This window comes from Pleurodeles waltl, chromosome 8, assembly GCF_031143425.1.
Source record: "Pleurodeles waltl isolate 20211129_DDA chromosome 8, aPleWal1.hap1.20221129, whole genome shotgun sequence".
Lineage (NCBI taxonomy): Eukaryota > Metazoa > Chordata > Amphibia > Caudata > Salamandridae > Pleurodeles > Pleurodeles waltl.
In genome coordinates this window covers 741533584-741545601 of record NC_090447.1, presented here as the reverse complement: position 1 = coordinate 741545601, position 12018 = coordinate 741533584, and positions in this window count along the sequence as shown.

The window sequence follows — 12018 nt, the reverse complement described above, 5'->3', positions numbered from 1 at the left end:
CATGTTGGGTTGTATCCAATGACGACTGGTCAGAGGTGATAATCCACCAGGCGGGAAAGTACCCTTGTATTTGACCCCCAACAGGTGTTCTGTGGTTAAGGGGGATGGTTGGAAAGTCAGGGGTTGGTAATAGTGGCAGCAGAGGGCTTGGTGAAACTACCCTTGGATTTATTGCCCTTATATGAGCCTCTAAAGTATCCCCTGGGCAAGGTGGTCTGTCCCTGGGGGACGCTGGTAGGTGAAGGTCTCAGGGGAGGTGATCTTAGTTCTCCAATGATAAGAGGAACCCAGGTTTAAAACTTGACACTCTACACCAGGGATGTCTCCGAAGGAGGACACTGGAATTTATGTCTTCAGCTGAGGTGTCGACAGCATCAAGGGAGCAGCAAATTGTGGTGTTAGAAATTAACTTACCCGCAGAGGCAATCTGGTATGTCTGCTTCTTGTGCTCTTCTGGGGGACGTAGAAGTGCCATAGTTAGAAGAAGTTACAGATGAAAACATAGACACAAATGGCTGATTTTTTTTTTTATTTCAACTGTTACTTTCTTTGGGAAAACCTTGAAGGAACTATACAAATTACTCCTTGCAGAATTTTGTTTACTTTTCAGAAATGTATAGCTTTCCGGGATCCACCATTGGTTTCACACCGATTTCTACCGCTAATTGCAAGCTGGTTGAAAGCACAAAAAAATAGGAAAATAACAAACTGTGTTGAATTTTTTTTTTTCTGATTAAGTCTGCCAGTTTGTAAAAGCTGGGAAGATGGTGATTTTAGCACTGCAACCCCTTTGTTGATGCCCTCTGCAGGGAAAAAACAGACACTTTCTTGTGCGGCACTTTTTCCCCACTTTTCTCCAAAAAACAAAAGGTAGCTATACTTTGGCTAATTTCTCGGTCCCTTCTAGGGGAATCCACAAACCCTGGGTGCCTTTAGAATCCCAAGGATGTTGGGAAAAAAGGACACAAATTTGGTGTGGATACCTTATGTGGACAAAAAGTTATGGGGCTCTTAGCGAGAACTACCCCAAATACCGCAAAAAAACACTTAGCACATGGGGTAGGGGGGTGGGGGGAGCGGGGGCTTATCAGCGAAATGGTTAAAGTTCTTTATTGTTTTAAAAACATGCATCAGTCTAGACAGTGAATTACTGTGCCTGTTGCTTGACTGTGTGTTTTGAGTGTCTGCTCCCCACACTTCCTCACTGAGATACCTTTAATTACTCACCTATACTGCCTTAATAGTCAAAAACAGGAAGGGTGTACTTGACCCACTCCCTGAGTTATAGGACAGAAATCTATACCCACACATTACCCCACTGTGCATTGGGCCTGCGAGTTGAAATTGTTCACTTTGTGGAGGCAAGCAGGGAAACTGAGATCATTTTAGGCGGACACCGAATAGTACCCCTAAGACTACAACAGTGAAGAGAGAGAGAAACTGAAATGGCTGAAAGTAGTAACATGGCAGTGGTCCTCTGGGAATGAAACGAAGCATCGGCAAAAAACTCTTCCGTCCAGAAATAATTCATGATCACCGTTGCAAAGTCTGGAAAAAAATATCACGGAAGATGAAATAGTGAAAGTGACAGAGGTCCTCCCCAACAGTAAGGTCCTGGGATTAATGGATTCCTTGCAGAGTATTACAAACTAAACAGAGACCTGCTAGTGCTGATAAAGTGTAAATCACTAAAAGAGTCACAGGGAAATCACACTGTGCTGAAAGAAATAAACAAGGACGAGAAGCGTGCAACCTCACTCAACACAGAGAAAGTCTTTGATCATGTCAATACCTGTACTAGGTCATGGGAAAAGTAGAAATAAAACTGCAACACATGGCGCAAGACTAATGGTTATATGCTATCCATGAGGTTTACATGCAAATTACCCTCAATTGGCCTTTAGGTGCTACCTGCCCACACAGTAGGTGGATAGCAATCAAGGGTTGTTACATCAGCATAATGTGAAAATTGGTCACCCTGCACTCAGGCCTTGGTAAATGCACATTTAGGGTTTTGGCTCCTGACTTGAAAACATAATGGAAAGAGGAACTATAGTAGTGGGAATAGGTTAGCCCCACAGCTCGAATAGTGCTTGGAATAAAGCTTAGCAGGATTTTGCAAGCAGAAGTGTACAGTGTAATGCATGGCTAGATTGCTCGTTTAGCAAAGTTTTACAGTCAGCAGTTCGGACTTGATTCCCATGACAATGCTGAAAGGTGAAAGGGTAGTGTTTGTATTGTTTTTGCTTACAAACAAAGATCATGGATGCACAAGAGAAATGAGGGCCTTTGCTAAAGGCAAACTGTGAACCATGAACCTGCAAACTGTATCTAGGTTACTCATGTGTAGCTGACCTGTCTCTGTACTAAGCAATCTATGGTCAATCAGTAGAAACAAAGCAAGACCGAGGTTGTCTTGAACCAATTGTACAAAGTGGTGCTGTGAGTCTCATGTGCCAGCGAAGGCATCTCATTAAGGGCACTAGCTCAAGGCAAACTGCAAACCAAGAACATACAAACTGTCCCTTGGCTAAACTCATATAGTTTTCAGTTGTCAAAGTTTCTGGTCAATCTAGAAAGAAAAAAGAGAGTGAGTAGGGTGAGTGTGCCTACAATCTGTCCCTATATTAAACATTCTTGGTACCGCCAAGACAAACAAAGGGAGACTGAGTTGCCTTGAACCAACTGTACAAAGTGGTGCTGTGGGTCTCATCCCAGTATCATGGCATGATACCCACACCAAACTGCAAAGTATGAACCTACAAACTATCCCTAGACTACACAAGTGTAGTTGTCAGTTGTCAAAGTTCCTGGTCCATCTAGGAGAGAAAAAAGAATATGTCTATACCCTGACCCTATGCTAACCATGGTGAAATAATGGGAACTATTTCCAGATTCCTAGTTTGTATACCAAGATGCTTTTGTGGACGGGCCACAGATTTCATAAATCTTCTAGTAACCCACTTACCTGAGTGATGCCTCTTTGGCAACAGCCTTGCCAGTGGGGAGATGTCATGATTGTTCATAATCATCAAAATGTTCTCACGTATACGCTTTCCACAATGTGAAGAAAAAACATAATTTAATGATTAAGTAGTGGTATTCACATGTCACCAACTCAAATGTTGGCATACACCTGCACACACAATACCAGACACAGCCATTTCTATAGACTTTCACACCCAACCTCTTACCACACAGAACTGGATAGTAAGGGACACTTTTAGAGACACAACATCCCATCAGAAACTATCATGCAGGGCATGAATGGTGTTAGTGAAGTCTCGCTGGTCTAGGGCAGACCACAAGGGAATAGAAGTTGAATGGGGATATCAGCTAATGAAGAGTGGTGACCGAGAGAGAGAGCATGAATACAGGCTGAGCAGAGTTAGAAAATAGCAATAACAGATGATGAAGTGACTCTTATGCTGAGAGGTATGTGTAGGAGTGTTCCTTGCTGCAAATTACTTCAGGACTACCATAAAAGCTGTTGCACGCCTTTATTTTGATGGTGGCAACACCCTACTCCATAATCCTACTTGGCACTATATTGAACTTTCTGAAAGGCATCCTCATTGCTGCAACTGGGCACATCAAGGGTCTGAAGACATTTGATCACATGATCCCTAGCCTGTGAGCACTCTATTTTCTGACCTAAACAGCCACACCATATTCAACATCAACTGCATGATCTATTGTTGGAAATGACCATATTTTGTGTGGTAGTTCCCCAAATGTTACCTTCTTTTGAAGAACCCATTTTGTTGCCCAGAGGCCACTGCTCATTTTACTTTTGCTAGCCAGTGGTAAAGTGCTGGTGCTCTCCCTTTTATTCATGGTAAGATTGGTATTTTCCTAATTGGTACATGTATTTTGCTGATCCATCCCTAGTATATGGTACTACATGCATCCAGGGCTGTCAATTAAATGCTGCTAGTGGGTTGCAGCACTGATTGTGCCACCCACTAAAGTAGTACAGTAAAACATGTCTCCAGGACTGCCACTGCAGCCTGGGTGGGCTGTATCAAAGCTGCCATTTTGACCTGGCAAAACAAACCTTTTGCCAGTCCTAAACATTCCTGTTCAATACTTGTCACCCCTAATGTAGGCCTTAAATGCCCATAGGCCAGGGTGCTCAGTATTAAAAAAGTCGGACAAGTATAATTTATGTTTTACGTGCCCTGGCAGGGAAAAACCTACAAAGTCGTTTTGTAATCACTGGATTACACTATTGCCTTTAATAAGTGCTAAATAATGCTAAATTCAGCTTTGAAGTAGCTAGAAAATGGTTCAAGTACCTTTTTGAATAGTAATTTAAAATCCAATTTAAGGCCAAGTCAGATTTTATATTACTATTCTGGAAAGTACACTTTTAGAAAGTTGTCATTTCCATACCTAAAACTAAAAGGCTTTCCTGCGAGTGTCCAGCTGCCAACTGATCCCACATGACTCCCCTGTGTAATGCTCCCAGAGACTAAACAAATGGTAATTGACTGCCACTTTTTCTCCATTAGTTTCCAAACTAGTAGGTGAACTTTCAATTGGGATGTACCTGGTCCCTGTAGCGGACACAGTTTGGCCCATATTTATACTTTTTGACGCAAACCAGTGCCAGCTCTGGTTTGCGTCAAACAATTTACTGCCGGCTAACGCCATTCCAACGCACCAGGCGGGCACCTTATTTATGGATTGACGTTAGCCGGCGCTGCGGCCTGGTTAGAGTAAAACAAAATGACTAACTGTGCAACGCAGGCGTAGGGAAGAATGGGGGTTGTGCGTCAAAAAATGGTGCCAGTCAGGTTAGAGTAAAAAATCATGACTCTAACCGGACTTGCGCCATTTTTTGATGCACAACCCCCATTGAAATGACTCCTGTCTTAGGAAAGACAGGAGTCACACCCCCTGCCCAATGGCAATGCCCAGGGGACTTTTGTCCCCTGGGCATGGTCATTGGGCACAGTGGAATGTAGGGGGGCCAAGTTTGGCCCCCCTATGCCACTTAAAAAAATAATAATACTTACCTCTACTTACCTGTACTTACCTGGGATGGGTCCCCCCATCCATTGGTGTCCTCCAGGCGTGGCCGAGGGTGGCATGGGGTGTCCCTGGGGGTAGGGAAGGGCACCTGTGGACTGCTTCCATGGTCAGAGACCATGGAAATGAGCCCACAGGTCCCTTAAAGCCTGCCCTCACCCAGGCATTAAAAAACGGCCCAAATCAGGCTGGGTGCCATTTTTTAAGGCCCGTCCCCTCCTGTGCGTCAAAATGACGTGGGAGTATAAATAAGACGCACATGCCTTCAAGTAATCTTTTGGCCGGGAACGCCTACCTTACATGTCATTAATGAAAGGCGTTTTCATGCATCCAGAAAATGACGCACAGTGCGGTGGGGTCGGGTGTCAAAATATAAATATGGTGTTAGGTTTGCGCCGAATTTGCATCATAAATTTTGACGCAAATTTGGCGCAAACAGAGTATAAATATGCCCCTTGGTGTTTTGTGCTTTTTGGTGCTATTTTTAATTCAGACCTTAAAAATTAATATTTCCAGGTTTTCTTATTGGATTTTGTTGTTTTGGTATCATTTTATTTATTAAAACTTACTCAGTTTCTCTAAATTGGTTTGAGATTTTTCTTGTGGGTGTGTTTTCACTTTATTACTGTTTGAGTGCTGCATAAATTCTTTACACATTGCTCCTACGTTAGACTTGACTGCTTTGTTCACAACTACCAGAGTGTTCAGCACTGGCTTATATAGTAACTTTTGTGGTTCACAATTACTTCACTCCAGGGACATCACACATAGGCCGACATTATGACATTGGCGGTAAATCCCACTTACCGCCACACTGACGGGCGCCAACTTACCGCGGCGGCTGCGGAAATCCGTTCACCGTATTATGACACACACACACCAATCCGACAGAATTCAGCCACACAAAGAAACCCGCCAGCCCAAAGGTCAGTGATAAAGTGGGGGTATCAAAACCCACACCGTTACGCGGACTGAACAATGCCCACCACATTATGACCCACGAATCACCACAGCGGACACTCAATGGCAGTAAACCATTGGCGGTACATAACGCCGCGTTCACAATGGACACCTACATACAAAACAACACCACATTGGACAATTCAAATAACACACACCTGACTCCCGTACACACACCACACCCAAACCACTATAAAAAATACACCCACAGTACCCACAATCCTTTACTATCCAAACTATTGCCACATACTACTCACACCTATACACCACTCACGCACTCCATATCACAAACCCCAACACATTACCCAACACACCCTCACCAACACAACTCACATAACACCCATGGCACCACAAAGACACCCCCGTTTCACAAAGAAGGAGCTAAGGGTCATGGTGTAGGAAATCGTCAGGGTAGAGCCACAGCTATTTGGAGCACAGGTGCAGCAGATATCAATAGCTAGGAAGATGGTGTGGAGACGGGGCCACTCACCTGAAAACCAGGATGTCTGCAGGGGCGATGGTATGACCCCCGACCTCCTGGAACACCTCTCGGCACTTCCTGGTGGACACAGAAACCCCGGCAGGTGTTCCAAAAGGGAAGGGGGAATGGAAGAGAAAAAGAAAGAGACAAAACACCGCCACGTCTTGCCGGTCCAGCCAGGTACCCTGTATTTCCGAGGGCGGCAGATCGTTGTTTATAGAGTGATAGTACAGTTAGTGCACTCAACTTCATTGAAACTGAATCTCTCTTTCTGATATGGGCACAGGAGTGGTAGAAGAACACCAGGATGCTCCAGCACTTTTCTTGGATAATAATAACTGTTGGCACAATTACTAACACTGCATTACCAAAAAACCAAACTGAGTACCATCACAATAAGTACTGTGACACTAGGGCTGACTTCACAGAGAGTCACTGTTGCACACTACAATTAGAACTGTGGTTACAGTTATCATGCACAAAAAAGACAAACAAGGACAATAATTATATCACATATAACTTTCCTACATGCATAGGGTTAAACTAAAAAGAACAAAAACAATCCAAGAAATAGAAATGTCGACTCTGGGTTCCAACAGTTAGAGTGGCACAGTTTGGTTTGGTTTCACTCTGTATGTGAAAAACCCTTCAAAAAGCAAATTCCTCAAACCTGAAACACAGGCATGAATGGCACAATTTAAATCCAAGAGTTATGCTATTAGAGAAAGAAAAGTCATGTAAATGCTCTTTTTAAATTGCACTGTCACTTTTTGTAGTACTTGAGCTCAAGCAGATTTCCTGAGCACATTTAGGCAAGTAACTACAATAATAATGTAGAATGTTCAGAAATGCATTTGTCTCTTCAAGATAAGCACTCTGCCAAAATACGAGGTCTGAAATACACCAGCTGTTCTAGGAAAGCGTGGCGCTCAAATCACAATACTAGTCACTTAGCTGCAGTCTTTTCCGGTGTGCTGGAGGAATGCCTTGTGTCAGCTGTTACAGGAACGAAGAAAAGAATTGCCTCAAAATTCCTGAATACGAGGATGACAGCAGGGGCTGGACTGCCAAGTCAGATGCTGAGATCAGGAAGCAAAACAAAGCCAAGCAGGGAGGCATGCTTCACTCTGCTATTTATAGCCAATCAGGAAAGCAGTTGAGATGAGTCACCACGTACAAGGGCATCACTGTGTACTCGAAGAGTCCGAATTTAGTTCAGAACGCCGTCTTCCACTCATCCCCCTTCATCACTCGGATCAAGTGGTAGGTGCCCCTGATGTCGAGTTTAGTATAAATGGTCGGCTGACATACCTGATCTAAAAGTACTGGGATCAACGGAAGAGTACACCGATTTTTTATGGTCACTTTGTTCACTACGCGATAATCTATACAGGCGCGCAGCTCACGATTCTTCTTGGGCATGAAGAACAAAGATGACGATACTGGTGACGTTGAATGACGAATGAAACCCTTAGCCAATAGATCATCTAGGTAGTCTCACAGGTGTCGATTCTTAGGCTCAGAAAGAGCATACACCCTTCTACATGGTAGCGTTGCCCCTGGAATCAAGTCTATACGACAATTGTATGACCTATGTGGCGGCAGCTGGGTGGCCTTCTGTTCACTAAAGACATCATGGAAGACTTTATACGGTGGAGGAATGGCCAGTGTGTCGTCCGGCTTGATAGCCGTACTGTGTGTGGACCCACAAAGCAAGGGTGTCACTAGTAATGGTTTGTCTTGGTAACAGGAGTGCCAGCAATGTTTAGAGTCTAATGTCACTGTCCTTGCTGCCCACTTAATTTTGGGATTGTGTAACTGAAGACAGGGTATCCCCAAAATGGCTCCAAATACAGGGGTATCTATGAGGTCAAACTGAATTTGTTCTGTATGGTTGTTTGCACAAAGCATGGACAAGGATGTTGTTTGATAAACGATAAGCCCGTAGGATAATTCTGAGCCATCCATGGCTCTGACTGGTTCAGGGACGTCTTTTCTGATAGTCGTAATATTTAGGGTTTTAGCCAAACCCGAGTCTAAAAAGTTTCCGGTAGCTCCAGAGTCAAGCAATATGGGACTGACCTTACGAACCTGAGGGGACAACACTAACGTCACAATAAGAATTAGATGTCGAGGTACTGGACTGGTGGTATTAGCCAGAAGATGTGAGACCATATTGAATGAAGCGCTCGATAAAATGGTCTCAGAAGTTATTGAGCCAGTTAGTTTTCCGCCTGGTCAGGAAGAGAGAAATCAGGCCCTGTTACCGCTCTGATGTCTTTCTTTGGAGTAGTAGGCTTGTTAGGACATTCCAGAGCAAACTGCCCTGCCTCACCGCAGTATATACAAAGTTTCAATTTTTGCCTACATTCTTTCTCTTCCTTAGATAGTGGGCCCGCACAGTCAATTTGCATGGGCTCAGATGTATTATGAGTGGGAATAGTAGACTCCTTTTTCTCAGTTTTGAGCACGACTACGGGTGTGTCAGCCCATAATTTTTCTCCCTTACGTTCACTCAAGCGGTGGTCCAATCGTACCACCAGGTCAATGAACTCAGAACAATCCGTAGGAGGCTCCACAATTTGAACATCCTTGAGATCGCTCTGAAGGCCACGATAGAAGAGGGAGGTCCTCTTCTCCTCAGACCACTCAGTCTCTGCCACCAACTGATTGAAAGAGGTGATATAGGACAGTAGATCCTTGTTTGCCTGGCGCAAATTCAGCAACTCATTGTCACTGGCTTTCACAAAGAGGTGTTTGGCAACCAGTTTCCACAAGGCTTCCCTGAACCGGTTGAAATCATACTGTATAGGGTCATTGCGCTCCATCAGCGTAACAGACCAATTAGCTGCATTGCTTCCCGAATAAGAGATAATAAAAGCTACCTTTGCAACATCGTTGGGGAACGCAGCTGCCCAACACAAAAACTGTAGCTGGCACTGGTTAAGAAAAATTTTGAACTTGGCACTATCTCCAAAAAACCTTTCTGGAGGAGCTAAGGGCACAGGGGTTGGTGTTGTGACCATTACCTGCATGGGTTGTGTGGTGGAAGTCGTTGGGCCTGACTTGGGTCTAGGAACATGATTAGTCAGGTCAAACCGAGGGGCCTGTAGTACTGGAGATCTTTGTTTTAGTTTGACTCCTCCCCAGGGGGTGTCTTGTGGTTTATACTGCTGTAGTTCAGTATGCAACTCCAGGTTCTTTTGCTTTAAGGAAAGAACTTCCTTCTGTAATCCAGCTAGGGCCCTAGTTAAATCTAATAAAAATGGAGCATCCTGAGAAGCTGGTAAAGCCTGTGCTAAACCTTTGAAAGTACCCATTGAGGAATCCATCGTACATGCAGCCCTGTATGTTGTGGCTTGGCTTTATGTTGAGACGGGGCGACTCACCTGAAAAGCAGGATGTCTGCAGGGGCAATGGTATGCCCAACCTCCTGGAACACCTCTCGGCACTTCCTGGTGGACACAGAAACCCCGGAAGGTTTTCCAAAAGGAAAGGGGGAGTGGAAGAGAAAGACAAAACACTGCCATGTCTTGCCGGTCCAGCCAGGCACCCTGTATTTCCGGGGGGGGCAGGTCGTTGTTGACAGAGTGATAGTAGGGTTAGTGCACTCAACTTCCTTGAAACTGAATCTCTCTTTCTGATATGGGCACAGGAGTGGTAAAAGAACACCGGGATGCTCCAGCACTTTTCTTGGATAATAATAACTGTTGGCACAATTACTAGCACTGCATTACCAAAAAACCAAACTGAGTACCATAACAATAAGTACTCTGACACTAGGGCTGACTTCACAGAGATTCACTGTTGCACACTACAATTAGAACTGTGGTTGCACTTATCATGCACAGGAGACAAACAAGGGCATTAATTATATCACATATAACTTTCCTGCATGCATAGGGTTAAACTAAAAAGAACAAAAACAATCCAAGAAATACAAATGTCCACTCTGGGTTCAAACAGTTAGGGTGGCGCAGTTTGGTTTGGTTTCACTCTGTGTGTGAAAAACCCTTCAAAAAGCAAATTCCTCAAACCTGAAACACAGGCATGAATGACACAATTTAAATCCAAGATTTATGCTACTAGAGAAAGAAAAGTAACGTAAATGCTCTTTTAAAATTGCACTGCCACTTTGTGTAGTACTTGATCTCAAGCAGATTTCCTGAAGCCCATTTAGAAAAGTAACTACAATACTAATGTAGAATGTTCAGAAATGCATTTGTCTCTTCAAGATAAGCACTCTGCCAAAATTCGAGGTCTGAAATACAGCAGCTGTTCTAGGAAAGCGCAGCGCTCAAAGAACAATACTAGTCACATAGCTGCAGTCTTTTCTGGTGTGCTGGAGGAATGCCTGGTGTCAGCTGGTACAGGAACGAAGAAAATAATTGCCTCAAATGTCCTGAATACGAGGATGACAGCAGGGGCTGGACTGTTAAGGAAGCAAAACAAAGCCAAGTAGGGAGGCATGCTTCACTCTGCTATTTATAGCCAATCAGGAAAGCAGTTGAGATGAGTCACCACGCCCAATTAGAAGCACATGTCTATACCTGCTCACATTACCAAACAAGCATTGATAAAACAAGCACTGATAAAACCAATTGTGTAACACAACACATTGGAGGACATTACAACCCTGGCGGACGGTGTTAAAGCGGCGGTAAGACCGCCAACAGGCTGGCGGTCTTTTTTTTAGTATTATGACCATGGCGGTTACTGCCATGGTCATCCGCCGCTTCCCCGTCCCGCCCGCCAGGGCGGAGACGACCGCTGGGCTGGAGACCTGGGTCTCCAGCCCGGCGGCCGTGACAATACCGCCGCCGGTATTGTGACCCGGCTTACCGCCGTGGATTTCCAGTGGTAGGAACCGCCATGAAATCCATGGCGGTAAGCACTATCAATGCCAGGGAATTCCTTCCCCGGCACTGATAGGGGTCTCCCCCACCCCCCACCGACTCCCTCCCCTACACCCCCCACCACCCCTGCCACCCCCCAAAGGTGGAAGAGCCCCCCTCCCCACCCGACCCCGACTTTACCTTACACATACACACCCGACACGCACGCAGGCACCACCAACAGACATACACGCACACACACTGACATACATGCCAACATCCACCCACACACTCAGACACGTACACCCACATTCACACATTCAAGTACACATCCATACAGACATACATACAGACAGACACGCACACATTTCCGAAACACGCAACACCCCCGCAAGCATACACGCACTCACACACCCACCCTACATACACAGACGCACACCCCCATGCACCCACACAACACCCCCCACCCCCCTCCCCTAACGGACAATCGACTTACCTGTTCCGTCGATCCTCCGGGAGGGGACGGGAGCCATGGGGGCAGCTCCGCCAACACCACACCGCCAACAGAACACCGCTGCGCCGAATCACATGACGTGATTAGCTCGGTGGTGTTCTGTTGGCGTGGCGGTGGAGGTGGAGCAACCTCCACTTCCCCGCCGCCCGCAAGTATGGCTGTTGGCGGCTCTCCGTCGGAAAAACGACGGAGGG